Source organism: Papio anubis, chromosome 5 (genome assembly GCF_008728515.1).
Source record: "Papio anubis isolate 15944 chromosome 5, Panubis1.0, whole genome shotgun sequence".
NCBI classification, from domain to species: domain Eukaryota; kingdom Metazoa; phylum Chordata; class Mammalia; order Primates; family Cercopithecidae; genus Papio; species Papio anubis.
Window position 1 is genome coordinate 32,528,989 of NC_044980.1, and position 20,789 is coordinate 32,549,777.

General features: G+C 36.9%; 1 protein-coding gene across 12 annotated transcripts in view; it reads right to left on the reverse strand.

Moving 5' to 3' along the window:
- Positions 1-20,789, reverse strand: part of LOC110743440 — a 167,289-nt gene that overhangs the window by 67,825 nt on the left and 78,675 nt on the right. For 10 of the 12 annotated variants that reach the window (XR_002522479.2, XR_002522473.2, XR_004183682.1 and 7 more), the window contains exon 1: positions 15,471-18,842. The exons of 1 other annotated variant lie outside the window; for it this stretch is intronic. The gene's annotated coding sequence lies outside the window, so the exon portion shown is untranslated. Of the gene's footprint in view, positions 1-15,470; positions 18,843-20,789 lie in introns of those variants that run through there. One more of the 12 variants, XR_002522474.2, reaches the window with a different exon arrangement.

Genomic DNA, 20,789 nt, shown 5'->3' on the forward strand with positions numbered 1-20,789 from the left:
ACCCAGCTTTAAATTTCTCTCTCTTGTGCTCTTTCCCTTTATTTCTCAACCCAGCTGAGACACTTAGGAAATAGAAAAGAACCCACGTTAAACATCGGGAGTGGATTCTCCTGATAACAGGTAAACTTTTTACCCATCCAGAATCTTACCCTAGTTCATGGCCCACAAATGTCAAAACTTCTGTGGCACCAAGCAAAGCAACATTTTCAAATACCAGTATCAGCTTTTAGAAAATGAATTATTCTGACAGGGAAGCAAAACCTTTGGAAAATAAGATGGTTTCAAATTCTTTGTTTTGAGCAAAATTGAAGGAGTGCCAAAATTAACTTGTCAGCTGATAAATCATTAAAATTAATCTTTATGAAAGTTAACTTACATGAATTTTGGCATTTATTGCAAAAAAAAAAAAAAAAAAAGAACTAAGTGAATACTGCCCTAATATCACACTGAATAATACTGCTATAACAAACTTATTCCATTCCATTCTTATCTACTTATTTGTATGAATGAGATTTATCAGCATCTATGCATTTAAAAATTAACAGAAATAAAACTGATGCTAAATCCCATTTCATCCTAGCAATAAATAGTAAACACAGACACATGAATTGATTGGGAAAACACCTGCCCCATCTAATAATGGTAATAAAGTATGCCTAAGACAATTTTATTTTATGTTAATAATTATATATTATTTTAAAAATATATAATATATTTATCTTGTACTAATCACGTAGTAATAATATTGTAATGATAATGCAATTCAGGAGAATGTTTTAAATATGTAGAGACTTATGTTCACAGAAAATTAACTGTTTTAAATTTTATAATAATGGACATATGTCTTAAGAGGTATGTAATGAGTGATCCATAAAGTAAAGCAAGCATAAAACTATTTACATTATGATTTATAAAAAAAAAATGGAATGAAAATTATAGTTCCGAGAGAGATATAAAATTTCCAACTATTAAAAAGAGCTTATGCAAGTATTTTAAAATATATGATTGCCTTTTAATAAAATTGCACTTATATGCCACTGAACATATTCTAAAAAGTCATATAGTAGTTTTACTTTAGTATGTCAGTATTTATAATAATACAGTGACAATTCCATCATTTGCAACTATTTCACTTCATTTTCTTTCTTTTTTTTTTTTTTTTTTTTTTTTTTTTTTGAGATGCCCTCTTGCTCTGTCACCAGGCTGGAGTGCAATGGTGCCATCTCAACTCACTGCAACCTCCCTCCACCTACTGGGTTCAAGCGATTCTCCTGCCTCAGCCTCCCAAGTAGCTGGGACTACAGGCGTACACCACCATGCCCAGCTAATTTTTGTATTTTTAGTAGAGGGGGGTTTCACCATGTTGGCCGGGATGGTCTCGATCTCTTGACCTCGTGATCCGTCCGCCTCAGCTTCCCAAAGTGCTGGGATTATAAGTGTGAGCCAGTGCTCCAGGTCAACCATTTTATTTATAACAAAAATTTTGAATGTCAAAAATATGCAAGGAGGTTAATAGTTTTTCAAGGCCAGGCGCGGTGTCTCAAGCCTGTAATCCCAGCACTTTGGGAGGCCGAGGCGGGTGGATCACGAGGTCAGGAGATCGAGACCATCCTGGCTAACATGGTGAAACCCCGTCTCTACTAAAAATACAAAAAACTAGCCGGGCGTGGTGGTGGGCGCCTGTAGTCCCAGCTACTCGGAGGCTGAGGCGGGAGAATGGCGTGAACCCGGGAGGTGGAGCTTGCAGTGAGCCGAGATCGCGCCACTGCACTGCAGCCTGGGCGACAGAGCAAGACTCCGTCTCAAAAAAAAAAAAAAAAATAGTTTTTCAAAATTCTCTTAGAGGTAAAAAAGCAAAATTCTTTGATACTATTATATTCTCTAATGATAGGGCAATTCTGTGGCATTTTCAGCAGCTGATAAGCGAATTTGCAAAAGACAGTAAGGCTTGAAGGCTCAGACCCCTTGGAACCATTTGTTCTTCCACTATTGATCTAAAATGCCAGCATAGTCTCAGAGGCCTCATTGGTATCTGAGAGATTGTATGTGAGTTTTGTGTCAAATGCTTAATCCATGTTTTCACTTTATTATCAAAGAATTAACAGTATTGCACTAAATCTTATATGAAGTTATTTCCTCTTTTAATTTGTATGCAATACCATCATCAGTAACAATGTGTCACAGAGACATGAGCACTTAGAGGAAACAGAACACCCTCCAGAGTCTCTACTCCCAGCTCAGCCACTTCTAGCTGAGTGAACTCAGATAACTCTGGTACGTTCTGAAATCTGTCTTTCAATCGGTAAAAGAAAAGCAATTAATATCTTCCTTACTACTTCACTGGGTTTTTGTAATAAATGATGTATTTCTTGCTAAACTGTAAAGATCAATGTAAAACTTAAATATTAATTTTTAGTGAAAAAGTGATAGTGGTTATTTACTCTCTAGCACTGTGCTACACACCACTGGGAAATAAAAATAGACGTTCCCATTTTCATTCTTAAGAAGCTTCCAAATTACTTACAGGACATAGAAGTGAGAAGGAGGATAGCGCAGTAAGAATAAAAAATCACATAAAATAGAAAGCAATACAGCTGGTCTGACATTCCTCTTGCCTATTTTTTTCTTCAACAACAGATAACATTCTGTGGCTAACAGTGATTGAGCCCCAGGAAACATATCCAAGACACTTAAGAATACTTTTCAGCCTTCTAGCACAAATACGAACTGTAAGAAAAAGAGAGCTGCCTGCTCTTTTACCATCTCAACTTCCCCCAAATTAAAGAGACTTAAATATAAGGCAAAGTTTTATTCAGCTTGTGCATATATTTGTATATTTATTTGAAAATGTTGGCCTTTTTATAAAGAGAGAAACTAAATGAAAATGAGGCACTGCTGACAGAGGGTATTCCCCTAAAATAATAAGTAAAATTAATCACAATAAAATGTACTGTATTTGCTCATTTAACACATCATTAATGAACAGCAGAGAACATGACAGAATAGATCTCTCCCTTCATGGAGCTTATTTTCCTATGATATCAGAGAAACAACAAACAAGGAAACAAAAAAAATAAGGTGTTTCCATTTAGAGATTAACATGAGAGTTAGTGACATACAAAGGTCTAGGGAAAGAGTCAAGAGAAGGAGAGAAAAAAGAAGTCCGAGATCTGCCAACTAAGAATATACTCAGGATGTCCAAATCACGGAGAGAAAGGCAGCATGGGTAAAGCACCAGAACAGTGTGGGCTGTAGTTTGAATGTGTCCCCCAAAGAGCATGTGTTGGAAACTTACTCTCCAATGCAGCCATGTTGGGAAAGGGGGCCCAATGGGAAGGTCGTGAGGGTTCCGCCTTCATGAACATTTTAATGCCAATTACTATAAAAGGGCTTGAGGCTGTGGGTTTGATCTCCCGCTGTCTCCCACTCATGTGATGCCTTCTGCCATGTTGTAACACAGCAAGAAAGCCCTCACTGAGCCAGGCATGGTGGCTGAAGCCTGTAATCTCAGCACTTTGGGAGGCGGAGATGGGCGGATCATGAGGTCAGGCGTTCGAGACCAGCCTGGCCAACATGGTGAAACCCCATCTCTAATAAAAATACAAAAATTAGCCAGGTGTGGTGGTGTGCACCTGTAATCCCAGCTACTCAGGAGACTGAGGCAGGAGAACTGCTTTAACCTGGGAGGTGGAGGTTGCAGTGAGCCAAGATTGTACCATTGCACCCCAGCCTGGGTGACAGAGAGAGACTCCATCTGAAGAGAAGAGAAGAGAAAAGAAAAGAGAGAAGAAAAGAAAAGAAAAACAAAGCCCTTTCTGGATGCAACCCCTCAATTCTGGTCTCCTTAGCATCCAGAAGTGTGAGCCAAATTAATTTCTGTTCACTGTGAATTACCTAGTCTGTGGTATTCTGTGATAGCAATATAAAACAACTAAGACAGTGGGAGATAATAATCACAGAACAGGCCCAAGCCAGATGAAGCAGACTTTTGAGGTTGAGGTATGGAATTTGATTTTTATTCTAAATGGGAAGCCACTGGAAGGTTTTAATTGGTGGAGTAATATGATTTGGCTTAGGTTTATAAAATATCATTCTGACAGCTTTGTAAACATGGAAACTGTGAGGATACTCTGATTGATATATCCTAAAGAAAGAACAGCCTCAACAAAAGGGAAGGTCAAGGGGAGAGATGAGGGAGAGTGGAGCAAGAGACGAGGTGCCAAGAGAATTGGCTCTGGGGTAGGCTACAAAGTCAGTCTGTGGCACAATGACAAAAGCAGTTTGTCCTTAGAAATGGATCTTCCTTTCTTTACTCCTTTCTTTCCCTTACCCCAGATTCCTTAGACACTCACTGCTCTCATCTGTCTTCTAGGTGTCCAAATGTCCATACTACAAATATTTAATGTGCCAAATTAATCAACAATTTCTTCCACAACGCTCATTTTAAGACAAAGTTTATTCCATCAATGAGGTTCATTCCAGCTGTTAGAAGGGAAGTAATCTGATTCTGCTAACACTAAGGGGCTAGTCTTCTACCAACTCCAGATACATATGCATTTTTAAAAACTTGTTAAAATACATGAATGGCACTTGCATTACAACTATGCGATGAATTTCAGACCATAGAGGAAAATGGTAGGAATAGGCAAGAGTGTGAGGAGGGATACTCTCCACGTGTAATTCACCCCTGCATGTTACAGTATTAGACTAGTGCCTGGTATATAGATATTTAGGAAAGAAAGAATTAATATATTTTATACAATTGAGCACATTTCTGCCCTATTTGAAAAATAAGATCAGTTGTTCTCCTTATAATGGGATCTATCAATTCAGTATATTTCTTTACTTTTGGCCCCAGAAAACAGATAGCAGTAAAGTATAATTAAAGAAATTAACCATTCTACCAAAAAAGAAAGCCATCAGGGTCTGAGTATCTCACATAAGGACAAGTTCAACTAAGGCTATTCTGTCATTGATATCTGAGACTAGTGACAATAAATCCCAAGTTTAAAATGTGAAGCGAACTATAGTGCTACTACTTTTTAAGAGATAAAGACATAAATAAGGAAAAGAAGTCAGATTGAAAAAAATAGTTAATTAAATCAGCACAATGGTCTCCAATGTACAAGGCACTGTGGGGAGGGGAGGAGATACTCCAGATTCATTTGGAGATTAACTGTATATTTAGACAACCCTGATCATCTTGCAATGACCTATTCAGGCAGCACTTACATTCTGAGAGACACATGGATTCATATAACTACTTATCAGCCAATTCCTTTCATAATTATAGACTCAGACTAGACGCTTGTTATTCCTACCAAGATACTTTAAGGTATCACATGGTGCAAATCAATAGGGGACATTAGCTCATATGTAGACGTGCTTCCAAATATAACCACACTTCATTTTGCAGTATCATCTGGGAATAAGGCAAGCCACACACATAAATTTTTACATACCTGAACTTACGTTCAAATGCTGAAGTGTGTTTTATTTATTTTCTAATATATTAAAACATTTGACTGCTCTCCAAAAGAGGATATGGTCATGACTGAAGCTTTTCTTAATTCAAATCATAATTGTCAGTATCGTTAATTTTAGTGTAATATTCTCAGTGATTAAGTATAAAGGGATGGTTTGCCCCATACTCATTACCTCCTAAGCATCTCTTTCCTCCATTTGACAATAGCTATAATGAGCAAACTATCCTTTTCCCACTATTCCCCACAGTGCCTTGCATACTGGAGACCACTGTGCTGATTTAATGATTTTTTTCAATCTGACTTCTTTTCCTTATTTACGTATGCATCTCTTAATTTGCTTCTTTTAATCACCAATAAATTACCTTATTTATGTCTTTTAATTATCTTATTTATGTCTTTATCTCTAATTTGCTTCTTTTAATCATCAGTAAAAGAATATCATATTTCCTTTGATACCTTTAAGAGAAAATTCTCATGAATTCATCCCAGTGTTCCTAGTTTATGTACATGACTATAGGGGTTTTACTTCTTGAAGATTTTATGTTTTTATTTTTGTCTATTGTACTGAAAATACTGATTAGCAATGACATAAACATACTTTGCTTATGTTATACTACTATATATTATACACACAGACACATATACATATGCATATACATATATATGTACATATATAATGGGTTCAAAATAACACTGCTAATATTAGTATGCAATTACTCAAAACAGATTTTTTTACAGTTTGTTTTGGCCATAGTATACATCCCACTAGGAGTGTGCAGGCAAATTATCTGTTTTAAAATCACTTGACATAATTCCCCTCTGTGTAATTAAGCCAGCGATGCAAAAAGTAGTTATATTTTAATTATTTTTGCTTTTGATTTTAAGAAATTTATTCCCTTCACTTTTGTTTTACGATTACTTAAAACATTACATACTTCCAGAGTTAAATTTATAAAACACTATACATTTAGAGGCCTCTAGTTTCTACTCTTATTGTCTCTATCCTGTTCTCGCTCAGTAAGTAATATTTTTATTAGTTTCTTATTTATCTGTTCATATTTTCACTCTTGTTTTAAAAACTAGGAATAATGTTCGGCTTTCAGAAAAGTCACAAAGATGGCACAGAGAGGACTAGACGCCCTTCAGCCAGCCTCCTCTAATGCTGACATCTTACACAATCATGGTACAATGTCAAAAATGAGAAGTAACATTGGCACACTATTGGCTAAGCTATAAACTTTTTTCAGATTTCATTAGCTTTTCCATTAACGTCCTCTTTCTGTTCCAGTATCTAGAATATCTCACTGCATTTAGGCCATTTTGATAAAAATAAGCTAACATAGATTTTTATTTTATATTTACATATCCTATTTCTTAGATAAAATGTGGTATACTATATACTTATGTCTTCATTTTGCTCTTTTGAATTCACAGCATATCCCGGAAATCATTTCATAGCAGTATATATAGTTATTCCTTATTTCTTTTTATACTGGTTTATATTCTATTTTATAGATATGTCATAGTTTAATTAAAGTCTCCCATACATAAAAATTTTAATTGTTCAATAATAAATTGAATCACTGTGGAGAATTACTTTGAACAATAACATTGTGAATTGCTAAAAGGCAGTCATGTCTACAGTCAATTGATAACCCTAAGAGTAAGTGATTAAATGATTAAACCTCACAATAAACAAAAGTTGGTATCAGAAACACCACTAATGAACAAGTACAAGCAACATCATTTTCCTTCACTGCATATGACCCAGTTTTAAAATAATGCTTTTAAATGCAAAATAAAATACATAAAATTTAAAATGAAACCAATTACCACAGAATACACTTATCAATCACTAAACAAACTGTGATGTACTGTCATGTGCATCTTTATCAATGCAAAAAATAATATCTAGCGGCAGTCTAATAACTATCACAACTTCAAAGCAGACATGAGCATAAATCATGTTTCAAGATTTCTTTAACTTATAACATTACATGAAAGTATCTATGACTTCTGTTGGTGACAAAGTCACTGATATTGCCAATATTTCTGTGGTTTGTAACCTATATTTATAATTGAAGCAAATGCTGCATTTCAGTTAAAGGCTAATGAAAATAAAGATGTGATTTTCCCCATCAAAATTCCCAGAGCCCCTGAATTCTACCTATGGACCCCAAGTTAAAAACCTCTGCCTTAAAGTCGGGAAAAAAGCAGTGAAAGAAAGTACTGCCCAAATATTCTGCTAACTTGCTTTTTTAAGAGAAGCTAGAAACTTAAGTTTATTGAACATGTACTATTTGCCATTTCTCTCTCTCCCCCTCTCTCTCTCTACATATAATTATAACATATATAATATAAACATATACATTATATATTTAATAATTATGTACATAACATCATATACATATTTATTCAATATACATATAATTTTTATAGCACTTAATCCTCACAAAACCCAATGAATTTAACAGAGGTTTAGTAACTTTCCTGTAATCACACAGATAGTAAAGACAGGGTCAGAAATCAAGGCCTGTATGATTTCCACTATATCATGAAGCTTGATATAGTAACATATCAGCAGTATTTGCATTTTAAAAGTGAAAACCTATAGAAAACAATATTAGAAGGAAAAGGAAGAGGGGAACAGGGAAAGAGAATTGCTTTAGTGGTAAAATTTCACATCTTAGAAAAGAGTCAGAAAGGATGTTCTTTTGTAGTAAGTTTTCCTTAAAATTCTTTGCTATTGCATATATTTATAAAACCAGCCATATGCACTATCTGGTTATTTTCTATGACAATGGCTTATCTTTATTGCTGATACTCTCAATATATTCCCATTAAAGGAATAAAATACATGTAGGACAATAAGGTGGGTCTTGACATCTGTCTGCAATCACTGCCATACTTCAGTTACATTTATTTACTAGGCTGTTTCTTACCGCTGTGTTAGAGTAAGGTTGCATACCTAGAATTCAGAGATCCCAAATTGTGAAACTTTAAAAGCTAGCCTTGTAAAACACATGACTGGACATACACTGAGTACTGGAATCTTGCCATGGAATCAATCATGTACATGTCTCTCCTAGATATAGCTGATTCTGCATCTACTCTTTTTTTTTTTTTTTGTCTTTTTTCTTTTAATCCCCCAAAATATCATTCTTAGGCATTCACTCTGTCTTGCAGGCATAGTCACATTTCTGTTCAAAGCTCTTGTTCCAGAAGTGAATACCTGATATAAACTTCTCACCTAAGTAATCAAGATGGCACAATACTAAATGGTACGGTGCCACCTTTTACCAAGAAATAGCCACAACATCCCCTTTAGAGCTAGTTTGCTAAACCTAATGTGATAATCCACTGGGTCATTAAGCACCAAAATGATCACTTACTTTGCAAAACCCCTAGTCTTCATTTTTTCATTGCTTACAAAATGTTTGCATAATAGGTATTTTGCAGACTGCTTCATTTCATATTTGAATTTTTTAAGCCCATGGGGTGCTTAGCTTGGGAAAACCTTTTTGTCCCCGGCTGATTATGTATCCAGATCGAACTGCAGCCTGTTGATTTAGGTCTTTGTGTCCAATAAAAGGAAAACTCTAGAAAAAAAGCACAGTTCTGTCCATTGGCTCAGTCAAAATGAGCAGTCCCTAGGGCTGTCTAAAGTCATCATGGAAAGTCTCCCTGCCAACTGCTTCACACTCTTTTCTTTGGCTGCTATTCATATCTCGAGTTTTCTCCAGGACACATGGCCCTGTGTCAGCAGCTCACCCTACCACTCATTGCAACCCTCCTCGACCTCATCAGCATTTCACTTCTCTGTCCCCTGTGGCAGACTGTTAACAAATATAGTCACAACTATTCCTTCCATCTCACATGCCCTTTAGCAGTGTGACTTTGCCCCTCTTCCCATCAAGACACGGAATCTATTTCTCCTCTGCGGAAATCTGGGTTGGGCCTTTGATTTGTAGAAATAACACTGTGGCTTCAAAGGCCAGGCCTTAAGAGACCTTATACCTTCTATTTTTCTCTCTCTTGGAAGTAACTGTGAGAACACCATGCTGTCAAGGAGTCCAGTCTCACCAAGTGGAGGCTGAGAGGGCATATGGAGGAGAGCCAAGGTACCCCAGCTGACTGGCAGCATCAACTGCCAGAAGTATTAGGGAGGACATTTAACTGCCAGCCCCAGTCAAGTCATTGTATGACTGCGATCATGTGATCCCAGCAGAAGTACCATCTAGATTGACAAACCAGAGGATAACATGAGAGAATAAATAGTTGTGTTTTTAGACTACTGAGTTTGCGGTGGTTTATCACATAGCAATAGACAAATGAAAAACCTTCCTTTAGCAGTCTTTCCTCAACAGTCATCCAACACTTTATTTCAGTCTTTTGTTCAAGAGGGAAAAAAAATATCAGTCCTTACTAACATATCATTTTTGTTCACATAATGGCTTATTTTATGCCAAATTTTGGTCAGCCAAAGGTAAGGATATGACCATTACATAATTTGGAAATTCCTCAAACTGCTGTTAATATACAAATAGAAAAATATTCAGTGTGTGCTTAAGACATGACATTAAGAAGTATAAACACTGAGATAAGGAAGACCTAGAACGGTAGCTCCACTACCTTTAAGGATTGCATTTATAGGAATTGACAGAAGCTCTTTCCAGTATGTAGAAGAGTCATCTTTTCACGTAGGCTAATCAAATAGAGTTTTACCATAGAGCTGGGCTATAGGTATTGCCCAGCCTACCTCAAGACAGAGGCCTGAGTCCAGTATTTCCTCATCATTTTTTTCATTTCCATTCTTGGGGTTTTCTTAGTTTCATAGCTCTTATGTTACCAATACTTAGAAAGTGAATTGTTTACCAGGGTTCTATATGCTGTATATAAACTTCCTAAATCATAAGCAAAATTGAGGAGCAAACGGCATATTATTTTAATTAGATTCTCAGAGACTTCTTTGACCGCCCCCAGCAAGACAGAATAATAAATACTGGGTTAGAGAGCTAAGTGTCAACTGACTTAGAGAGCAGGGTCACTTAAAACCAAAAGTTCTTTTTTAATAGCACCCATTTTAATGTTTCACTTAAAAAGTAGTAACTCAAATATACACAAAGAAAATTTATTAATTTTTAAAAGCATAAATCAGTATGAAAGGGGACAACTTATAAATTATGGATTTCAGAACATCTGTTACCCTAAAGGTCTAGACTAATGTTTAAAAATAAATTTTTCACAGGGCTTCCCCTTTCAGGAAGATGGAGTAGATGTTCTTCTTTGTATTCATCCAAGTAAATACAACTAAAACCTTTGCATATGTAAAATTTATATAAAGAGACTAACAGGTTAAGAAAAGGGAGACAGGCTAAGGACCTCAGGATCTGAGTGACAATACAGTGATGAGTTCCCTGCATTTTCTCATTGCCTCATATATTCAGCATTTGCAGCTAAAGAAGTCAGCAACCCCAAAACACCAATGAATGCAAAAATAAAACAACAACAACAAAAGTCTGCTCTTTCTAGTCAAAGGTCCTGGAAAGAGGCAGAAAATGTTTAGAAAATAGTTGCTCTACTCTCGTCAAACACCATTGCCACTCCCCTCCACCACCACCATCAGCAGCAAAAGCCAAGCAAAAACCCACTTTTTTCAGGCTGTAACAGGGCATCTCCATATCCCTCATCATAGTAGTAAAGTAGGAAGTGGGACATTCATTTCCCCACTGAGCACTAATGAGCCAGCTCCCTTCAAACACCCATGGTGTCAATGGAGACCACCTGGGGAGCAATGGAGATGCATGGGAACATACTTCTACCCACCGGGCAGTAATGAGGTATGCTTCTGCCTTCTCACTGGAGTGGTGTCAGAGGAGCCCTACTGGAAAGTTAGGACTTTCATCACTCTCCAGGAGAAAATGAGGCCACTCATCCTCTCCCCATCATGTCAGTAGTAGCTAGGAAGGGAGCATCAAGGATGTCCTCCTTCCCCACTAGGAAGGTATCAGTGCAGACTAGAGGGGATCTGGAACTCCCATTCCTGCCCAGTAGTAACAAGAAGTATATGGCTTTGGTTACCAGTGTATCCAAACTGAGGAACCTGAATGGACTGCTACACAAACCTGGCAGTAACAAAGCAGCACTCAACCTTCCCTTGGTGTCAGAGAAAGCCATCTCAAACAGAGATTTAAGTAAGATCTAGAGTCTTATAACATAGTGCCTAAATGTTTAGGTTTCAACTGATACTTACTCATTACACCAATTACCAAGAAAATCTGAAACTAAATGAAAAAAGATAGTTAACAGATGCCAGTGAGACGATAGAGATCTTAGAATTATCTGACAAAAATTTTAAAGCAGCCATGATAAAAATATTTCAATGAGCAATTACAAATACACTTGAAACAAAATAGGATGTCTCAGCAAAGAAATTTTTTAAAGTTTCAGCAAAGAGGTGAAAGATATAATTAAGGACCAAATGGAAATTTTAGAACTGAAAAATATAATAACTGAAATTTTTAAAAAAGTGATGGGTTCAACCACAGAATGGAAACAGAAAAATCAGTGAACTAGATGACAGGATGATAGGAATTAAACAGTCTGAACAATAAGGAGAAAATAGATTGAAATAAGTTAACAGATTCTAGGGGATCTTCGGAACTATAACAAAACATCTAATTTTCATGTTTTATTCTTGAAGGGGTGAAAAAAGAGGATGGGGCTGTAAAAATACTTGAAGAAATAAGAGTTGACCAAAAACTTCCTAAATTTTGCAAAACAATACAAACCTACAGATTTAGGAAGGTGAGAATATTCCAAATAGAATAAACTCAATGAAATCTGTACTATTACACATAATGGTCAAATGTCAAAAACTAAAGAAGAAGTCTGGAAAGCAGCAAAAGAGATGTACCTTACCTATAAGAAAAAACAATTCAAATGACAGTGTAACTATTACTTTTAAAGTATAGAGACCACAAGGAAATAGCATGCCATTTTTCAAGAACTGAAAGAAAAGAATTGTCAACCCAAAATCTTATATTGGGTGAAAATATCCTTCAAGAATAAAGTGGGTATCAAGATATTCTCAGATGAAGGAAAACTAAGATAATTTGTCACCAATAACTCTACTAAAAAAGAACAGTTAAAGAAAATGGTCTAAACAGAAAGAAATTTATAAAACAGGAAACCTGGAACATCAAAAAGAAAGAACATGGTAAGCAAAAATATAGGTAAATACAACAGACTTTTCTGGAGTTTTCTAAATCATGTTTGATGGCTGAGGCAAAAAAATATAGCACTACTTGATGTGATTCTAAATGTATGCAGAAGAGGTATCTAAGACAACTGTGTTGCAAATAGGGGAGGATAGTAAAATTTAAAGGGAGGTAAGGTTTCTATACTTCACTTGAAGTAATAATGTGATAATACCAGTAGACTGTGAAGAGTAATGAAGACATAATGTGATATATGGAGCAATCACTAAACAAGTTATTCAAAGAGATACATCAAAATCACTACAGAATGTAATAAAAAAGAACAAACTATTGATACATGCAATGCCCTGGATGAAACTTCAAAGAATTCAGCTGAGTGAAAAAAGCCAGTCCCTAAATGTTACATCGTGTATTGTTCAATTTACTTGAGAGAGAGAGTGTGTGTGTGTGTGTGTGTGTGTGTGTGTAAAACAAAATTATATAAATAGTCAACAGATTAGTGGTTACCAGAAGTTAAGGTGGTGTTGGAGGCAGACGGGAACTGGATATGGCCATTATAAATGGACAACATGAGAGATTCTTATGATGATGGAAATGTTCTGTATGTTCACTGAATAAATGTCAGTATCCTGGCTGTGATACTGAACTCTAGTTTTCCAAGATGTTACTATTGGAGAAAACTGAGTAAGGAGTACACAAGATCTCTCTGTATTATTCTCTATAGCCACATGTGGATCTATATTTATTTAATTTTTTAAAACCACAAGGGTGAATAAACAAAAATAAATAAATTCTTCCTGAAGAGTTATTACTTTTCTTTCTGAGCCAGATCAATTTCACCACATGAAAAGTCCTGAGGTCCATATAATGACATATCAGCATACTTAGCTAGAGCAAGAACAGATAGTAACAAACAAACATAAAACATTGAACTAAATTCTAAACACCTCCTCAATCCTCCTTGAAATTTAAGAATACTAACTTTTTAAACACAGATATTAGAAGTTCCACCATGGAAAGTAGTTCAGGGCACTGCTTTGATGGTCCTGAGCAAGACTCTCCTTGCTTATTTGCTATCAGAGTCTGTGTCTGACAATTCATCTCAGGCAAGTTATACTCACCATTCCAACTCTTAATTCCAAGCCAGTTGTACTACTATTGAAGGAGGATCCCAAAGCCATCAAGTGAATCCAATTCCCCACCCTCAAACTCAGCCACTGGGCATGGAAATATTTTAACCAGTTACTCATCCTCTAAAACTTTCAATAGCTTCCCACTTCCTATAGGAAAATACACAAACTTCTTAGTCCAGCACAAGAGGCTACTATCTAAACCCTACCCACTTCCATAACTGGTCTTTTATTTGTCCCCTAAAAGACACTCACCTGAACTAGAATGTTTCTGTTCATCAAACCCAAACTTCTGTTCGTCTTCCCACCTTCCTGTCTTTTTCTCATACTCCTACTCCAGACTACAGAACTTCCCACTCCTCTCTGGCTTCACTAGGTTCTGCTTTTCTTTGAAAACTTGCCTCCATTCTGAAGCCTACCTTAAAGATGTCTCTCGCCATTAAATATGTTTTCTTTCTGCTACCCCTCATTTCTCCACATAGCATTAGTTATTTTTATTATTTCTGTTTTTTCTGCTCAAGTCCTAGCTCCCTATTCAGATTGCAAGCCACTCAAAGAGTCTTTTATCTCTGTAAATCTCTGAAAACAGAAAAAAAAAAAACAGTTTATGTTGACGGCCAAGATTTTAATATTAGATATGGCATAGGAGTAACCTGCTTCCCATCTGGAACTCAAATTCCTCAAATACAAATAAGGAAGATGAATTAGACCAGTGGTTTTTAACCAAGGATATGCACTGAACTTATCTGGGGCTATCTTTGAAAATATGTGACCCTGAAAAAGTGATTTTAACCATCTAAGCTTCCCGCTCTGCATTTATAAGAAGGAGACAATGGTAGCACCTACTTCATAAGACTGTTATGAGGATTAAGTTAGTTAATACATATAAAGCAATTTTGCATAGTTCCTTGAACATATTAAGCTCCCAATACATTTTAGCTGCTGCTGAATACAAATTGTTAAAACTTGATTCACTTGGAGATACTTATCATTCTAGAACAGTGTTTCCAACTTACAGTTTGGGGGAAGTGAAACAGGGCAGGGACCCCTCACAGGGGCCTGTGAGTACCACCCCAACAATGATCATGAAAATAAAGGAAAATCTTGAGTTCCTTCAAGGGAAATTCCAGGCACCTAGGTATCCTTAAAAAGTAAATAAACAACTTGATAAGTGGGAAGGTAATAGTAGCTTAAAATAATAGCCAAGGAGTTAGAATCACCAGAATGTTTGGTTCCCTGCAGAAACTAAAGATAACATCTTAACATGTATACCTGAGTTGTTTTTCAGCAACCTGGACCCCCACCAAATGGATCTGCTGGCACTGAGACCTCAGACAAGGGGGAGCTAAGGACTGCACTCTGACCTTTCTCCTAAATTTCTTCCTGAGGGGCCTGGAGAAAGTCACACCCACAAGCCAGAGCTAACATTCTTTACTGCTAACCTCACGATTTTAAACAAAGCTTCTCTTCCTTAACCAATTGCAAATCAGAAAATATTTGAACCTACCTATGACCTGTGGGCCCCTCCACTTCAAGATGTCCCACCATTTTAGGTCAAACCAATGTATAGCCTCTATATATTGATTTATGACTTCACCTGTAACCTCTGCCTTCCTGCCTTTAAAAACCCTTACCTGTAAGTGTAAGGTTCTTGTATCATTTCGACCCTGAGAGCAGCCAACAGACAACACGAGGCGGTGTGGAGCAACATGTTGTTCTAATGAGGGCCTGGGTGCAGGCCGGCCCCAAGTGAGGACGGGGCAAAGGTCTTATAGCCTCCTGTAAACAGGAAGTGTCATAGTCCGATGTAACTGCTACGTGGTACCCGGATGGCCTTTTTCTCGATCTTCGTGTCTTCCGGCCAGGGTAGGTGTCTTCCGCCTGCTCTCTTCCTGCTTCTGCTATCTTGCTGGCGCAGCTGCTGGCGCAAGTTGCGCCTTGAGACTGGGCCTGAGAAGGGAGGAGTTACTCATCTTAAGCTTTCAGGCCCTGGGAGAATCTTACAGTAAGCCCTCTGGAAGTCTGAGTCTTAAGTATGAACTGCCTGATTCTCACTGCTTGGCACTCTGCAAATAAACACTTACCTTTCTCCTGCGGCAAACCTCAGTGTGGATATCTGGTCTTCCTGTGCTGGGTGAACAGACCACAGTGAGGTTTGATACCAGAAGCTTCAGAGAAACTGCAACTAAATTCTCAGGTGCATCTAGTATTATCTGTTAACTAAATGAATAATATAGTTTGCTCACAAAGTATTCCTATTTTAAAAAATATATATGTGTGTTTTGTGACTAATAAAATACAAAGTCAGGTAAACAGTGTTACTGAATTCATAGTTGCTTTTTGTCACTATATATTTTCATTGTCAACACATACTATAAATATAACTATTATCGTGCAACATTCCTTCAGTTTATTTTCAACATCTTATAATTTTCAAATAGACTAGGAAACACTACCCCCAAAATATCAAATTACTATCAGCATAATTTCCTAATAAACCTGTTCACTATGCTCATCTCAGAGTTCTGGATAAAGTGATTTCTAGTTGCAACACAGTACATAGGGACTTAAAAAGTTGAAATAAAAACTAATTATTATTTAATTGTTAGTGAAAGGAATAGACTTGATAAATGTAAAGGAAAAAATATTACTACTAGACAAAGTGTAACCCAATAAAACTCCAATAGTCTTTCAAGCAGCTTTCTAAAATCCTAGCAACTCCTTGGAATTCATAATTCAGTAACCCAATATTTGAAGAAACAAAAAACAAGGAAATGAACAACATGCTAGCATATCACTCCTTCTATAATTGTTGCTCACGCACACCAGAGCATGGATGAAGCTGAATGCACAACTCTTTTATGTTTAAATTGATAAAGGTAAGACTAAAGAGGGAAAGGGCCAATTAAGCATGTTCTTCAGCATCTTGCAAACTGAAAAAAAATTATAAATAAGAAGTAAATTTTGAAAAATGAAAACTAACTTCTTTGGCAGAGAAATAATTAAACATTCAGCTGTTCCTAAATTCCAAATTTTTACTCTTAATTTTTACACTCCTTAATTCTCACATAATTTTTCAGTACAATATTGTAAGACAGGCAAAATATTACTTAAACGTGTTTATAAGAAATAGAAAACTTTAACCACAGAGGGTTTGATCACGATTCTCCAGTTGCCCAAATCATCCTTTCTTTGAAGCGCATTGGTGGTAAGGGAGATAAAAATAGTTTAAAATTCCACCCTGCTTATGGGATTTTTTTTTTTTTTTAATATTAAGCAATCCTGCCAATTCCCATTTAGCTGTAACCCCCAAGGCAGTCTATCTAAGTTAAAAACACACACATACACAAAAAACAGGCAGCAACAGTCAAGTGGAAAAACAAGGAATAAGAGTATTGAGACTACTATATACTACTTTTTGAGCAAATCACTTAAATTCTCTGGGTCTCATGTACCTAGTTGTAAAATGCAGAAGTTGGCTTCCTCATGAATTGCTAAAAATCTATGATTCTACAGTCAACAAAGCATAGGAGGTCTCTTCCCTTATATCTAGAGATGTGGTAAGGACAGAATCTCCCTAACCGAACACTGCCCGGCTAACAAAATATCACTCCCTAAGGCTAAGCCTGTCAGCATGTTTTCTGGGGAACAAAGAGAGAACTCTGATGAAATTAGGGCAACTAAAACCCAAGGGACAATTACAATACAGTGATTATCCTCTATAATTACCGGCTTTTAGTTTTCTTAAAGACTTCAGGTTTATCTATGCTAAATCTCCTTTGGAGAGATCCATGATGTCTCAAAGCAACATAGCTAAATTCCTTTTCATCTAAAAGTCATACCTTTTTACAGATGCTATCATGAAAGGAAAGAAACAGCACATTCTATACCAGCTGCAATTACAGTTGAATCGTTAAAAAAGAAATGTTAGAGGTGGTGGTGCCATCTAGCTGCTGTAATGGTGAGACTTAACCTATTTTTATAAACTCCTGTAGGAAAGTAAATATTCTGATCATTTTCTATAGGCAATGAAAGGCATAATCTTTCTTTCTGTGTCATATCTCCATGTAGAAAAGTAAACAGAGGCGCAGAGAAGTCAGTCAGCCAGTCAGCTAGTCAGTAGTAGAACCAGGATCCGAGCCTGGTTCTTTTGATTCCTCTTTCCATTTCCTCACCACTAATGAAAGACAGGTCCCTAATCTTCAAAGCAAGTTCTGCTTTCACATCATCTCTCCACAAAGCAAATAAATCACTACATTACAAAAGTGTTCTCCCCTGCTTCCACATGAGAGAAAATGATTTACTAGTCACCCTCTGAGAATCTATTTCTATGAAGATCCCCTAAAAAGGAGTCAAAGGTGTCTGAAAACTTCCAAAATTAGTAACTAGACAGATTTTGTTTTCTACTTGGAAATCCCTATAACCAAGTTCCAAAACCACCACAAAGCTTGGCCCTGTCATACCGGTATTGAAGATTTCCTCCCTGCTAACACTTCGGAGGACTGACTACAATAAACTAGAAACATATCTTTCTCTTTTTCTTCTAGTCACACTTGTATTGCTGCCCCCCAACAAAGCCATTGTCAGAAATGGAAGAAAACGGATTCAGTGTCACTAGTCCCTGAGGCCCTCTCCCCGACCTTGCACCCACAAAGAAACCATTCTCCTTGAACAGAGCAGCACTTCTAAGAAAGTTCCCCAACAAATACATAGCTGCCTTCATGCACACATATCACCACCACTTTGCTTGAAACCCAGGATATTTTTTCAATTACAAGAGTAGTATTTTTTTGTAACTTTTTTGTAGCAATTTTACCAATATAGAAGAGTTTAAAGAAAAAAACAGTTTCTAGCTTCCCTACGCAATCCTATTTCCTTGACAAAATCACCGTTAATAATTTGGTGTGTAGATTCTTCATACTTTTTATGCTTTATGTTTATGTAAATATATGTAAAGTACACATATTTATACTGTTTTCTTTCTTTCTTTTTTTTTTTTTTTTTTTGAGATGGAATCTTGGGTCTGTTGCCCAGACTGGAGTGCAGTGGCACGGTCTTGGTTCACTGCAACCTCTGCCTCCTGGGTTCAAGTCATTCTCCTGCCTCCGCCTCCAGAGTAGCTGGAACTATATATAGGTCACGCTACCATCCCCGGCTAATTTTTATACTTTTGTAGAGGTGAGGTTTCACCATGTTGGCCAGGCTGGTCTCAAACTCCTGGTATCAAGTGATCCACCCACCTTGGCCTCCCAAAGTTCTGGGATTACAGGCATGAGCCACTGTGCCCAGCCTATAGAGGTTTTTGTTTGTTTGTTTTGTTTTGTTTTGTTTTGTTTGCGTGAAATTGGACTAAGCATTTTACTCTGAAATTTGCTTTGTTCCCATTTATCAATACATTCTGGATATCCTTCCATGTTGATATATATAGCCATAACTCATATGTTTTAACAGCCAAATATGGCCAGGCACAGTGGCTTGCCCTTGTAATCCCAACACTTTGGGAGGCCAACGCAGGAAGATTGCTTGAACCTAGGAGTTTGCAACCAGCCTGGGCAACATAGGGAGAACCCGTCTCTATAAAAAACAAAAGAAAATTTAATTAGCTGGGCATGGTGGCATATGCGCCTGTGGTCCCAGCTGCTGGGGAGGTTGAGGTGGGCTTGAGCCCAGGAGATTGAAGCTACAGTGAGCCTTGTTCATGCCACTGTACTCCAGTCTGGGCAACAGAGATCCTGTCTCAAAAACAAACAAACAAACAAACAAATAGCCAAATATAGTCCACAACGGATCTATGCAATACTTTTAAACCATAATGTACAGAATGGACATTCAAGTTGTTCCTAGTTTATTTTTTCTTTCTTGTTTTTAATCATGAAGAACATTGTTATAAACATTCCCAAATACATCCAGTCTTGTTTTCTGGGGTTCTTACTTCAATAAGATAGATTTATAAAAAGTGGAATTCCAGTTACTAATTGTTAGATAACAAACCACACCAAAAAAACTTATGAATTTAAAACTGGGGCAATGCTTAGCACAACAACTCATGCAGCTTCGGCTGGGGTAGCCTAAATGTAGATAGAGGATTCATTTCCAAGAGAGCTCACTCACACCACAAGTTGTTGCTGGCTATTGGCAGGAGCTATTAACAAAGTACTTCAATTCCTTTCCACCTAGACCTCTCCATGAACTGCTTAGGCTTCCTGACAGCATGGCAGCTGGTTCTAGAAGCAAATGTTCAAGAGTGAGAAAATGGAAAGTGCTAATCTCCTAAGGCCTGGTGCTGGAAACTGGCAGTGTCCTTTCAATCATATTTTATTGGTCAGTCAGTCATAAAGCCCACCTAGATTCAAGAGGATTGGACATAAACCTATAAATAGGAGGAGTAGCAAAATCATATGCAGCCAACTTTAATCTATAAGTAACATTGCTGAGTAAAATTATCCTGCACATTTTTAGTATGACTAAATATTGCCAGATCCTTTTCCAAAAGGGTTAATTTCTACATTTAGCAAATATTTGAGGGATGTTAATTGTTTGGCACTGCTCCAGATACAGAATAGAGCAATGATCAAAACAAATAAAACTTTTGCTCTGATATAGGTTAAATTTAGAGGTTGTAGATGGACAATCAATCAATCATATGTCAGGTGGTAATAAATGCCATGAGAAAAACAGAGCAGGGAGGGGACGGGGGAGTATCTGGGAGGAGAGGGTGAAATTTTAAATAACATAGATAGGGAAGGTTTCACTTTCAATATAACAAAAAAAAGTAAGTGCAAGCCCTGAAGGGGTGCATGCTTGAGATGTCGAAAGCCAGGTGACAGGAGGAGAATAAGCATGGGAGAGAAAGATTGAGAGGTAAAAACGTGTGGGCCAGATTGTGTTGGGGTAATTCATCCTCCCATAACCCTGTCTACTAGTTATATATCCTACAAGCATATATTTATTGG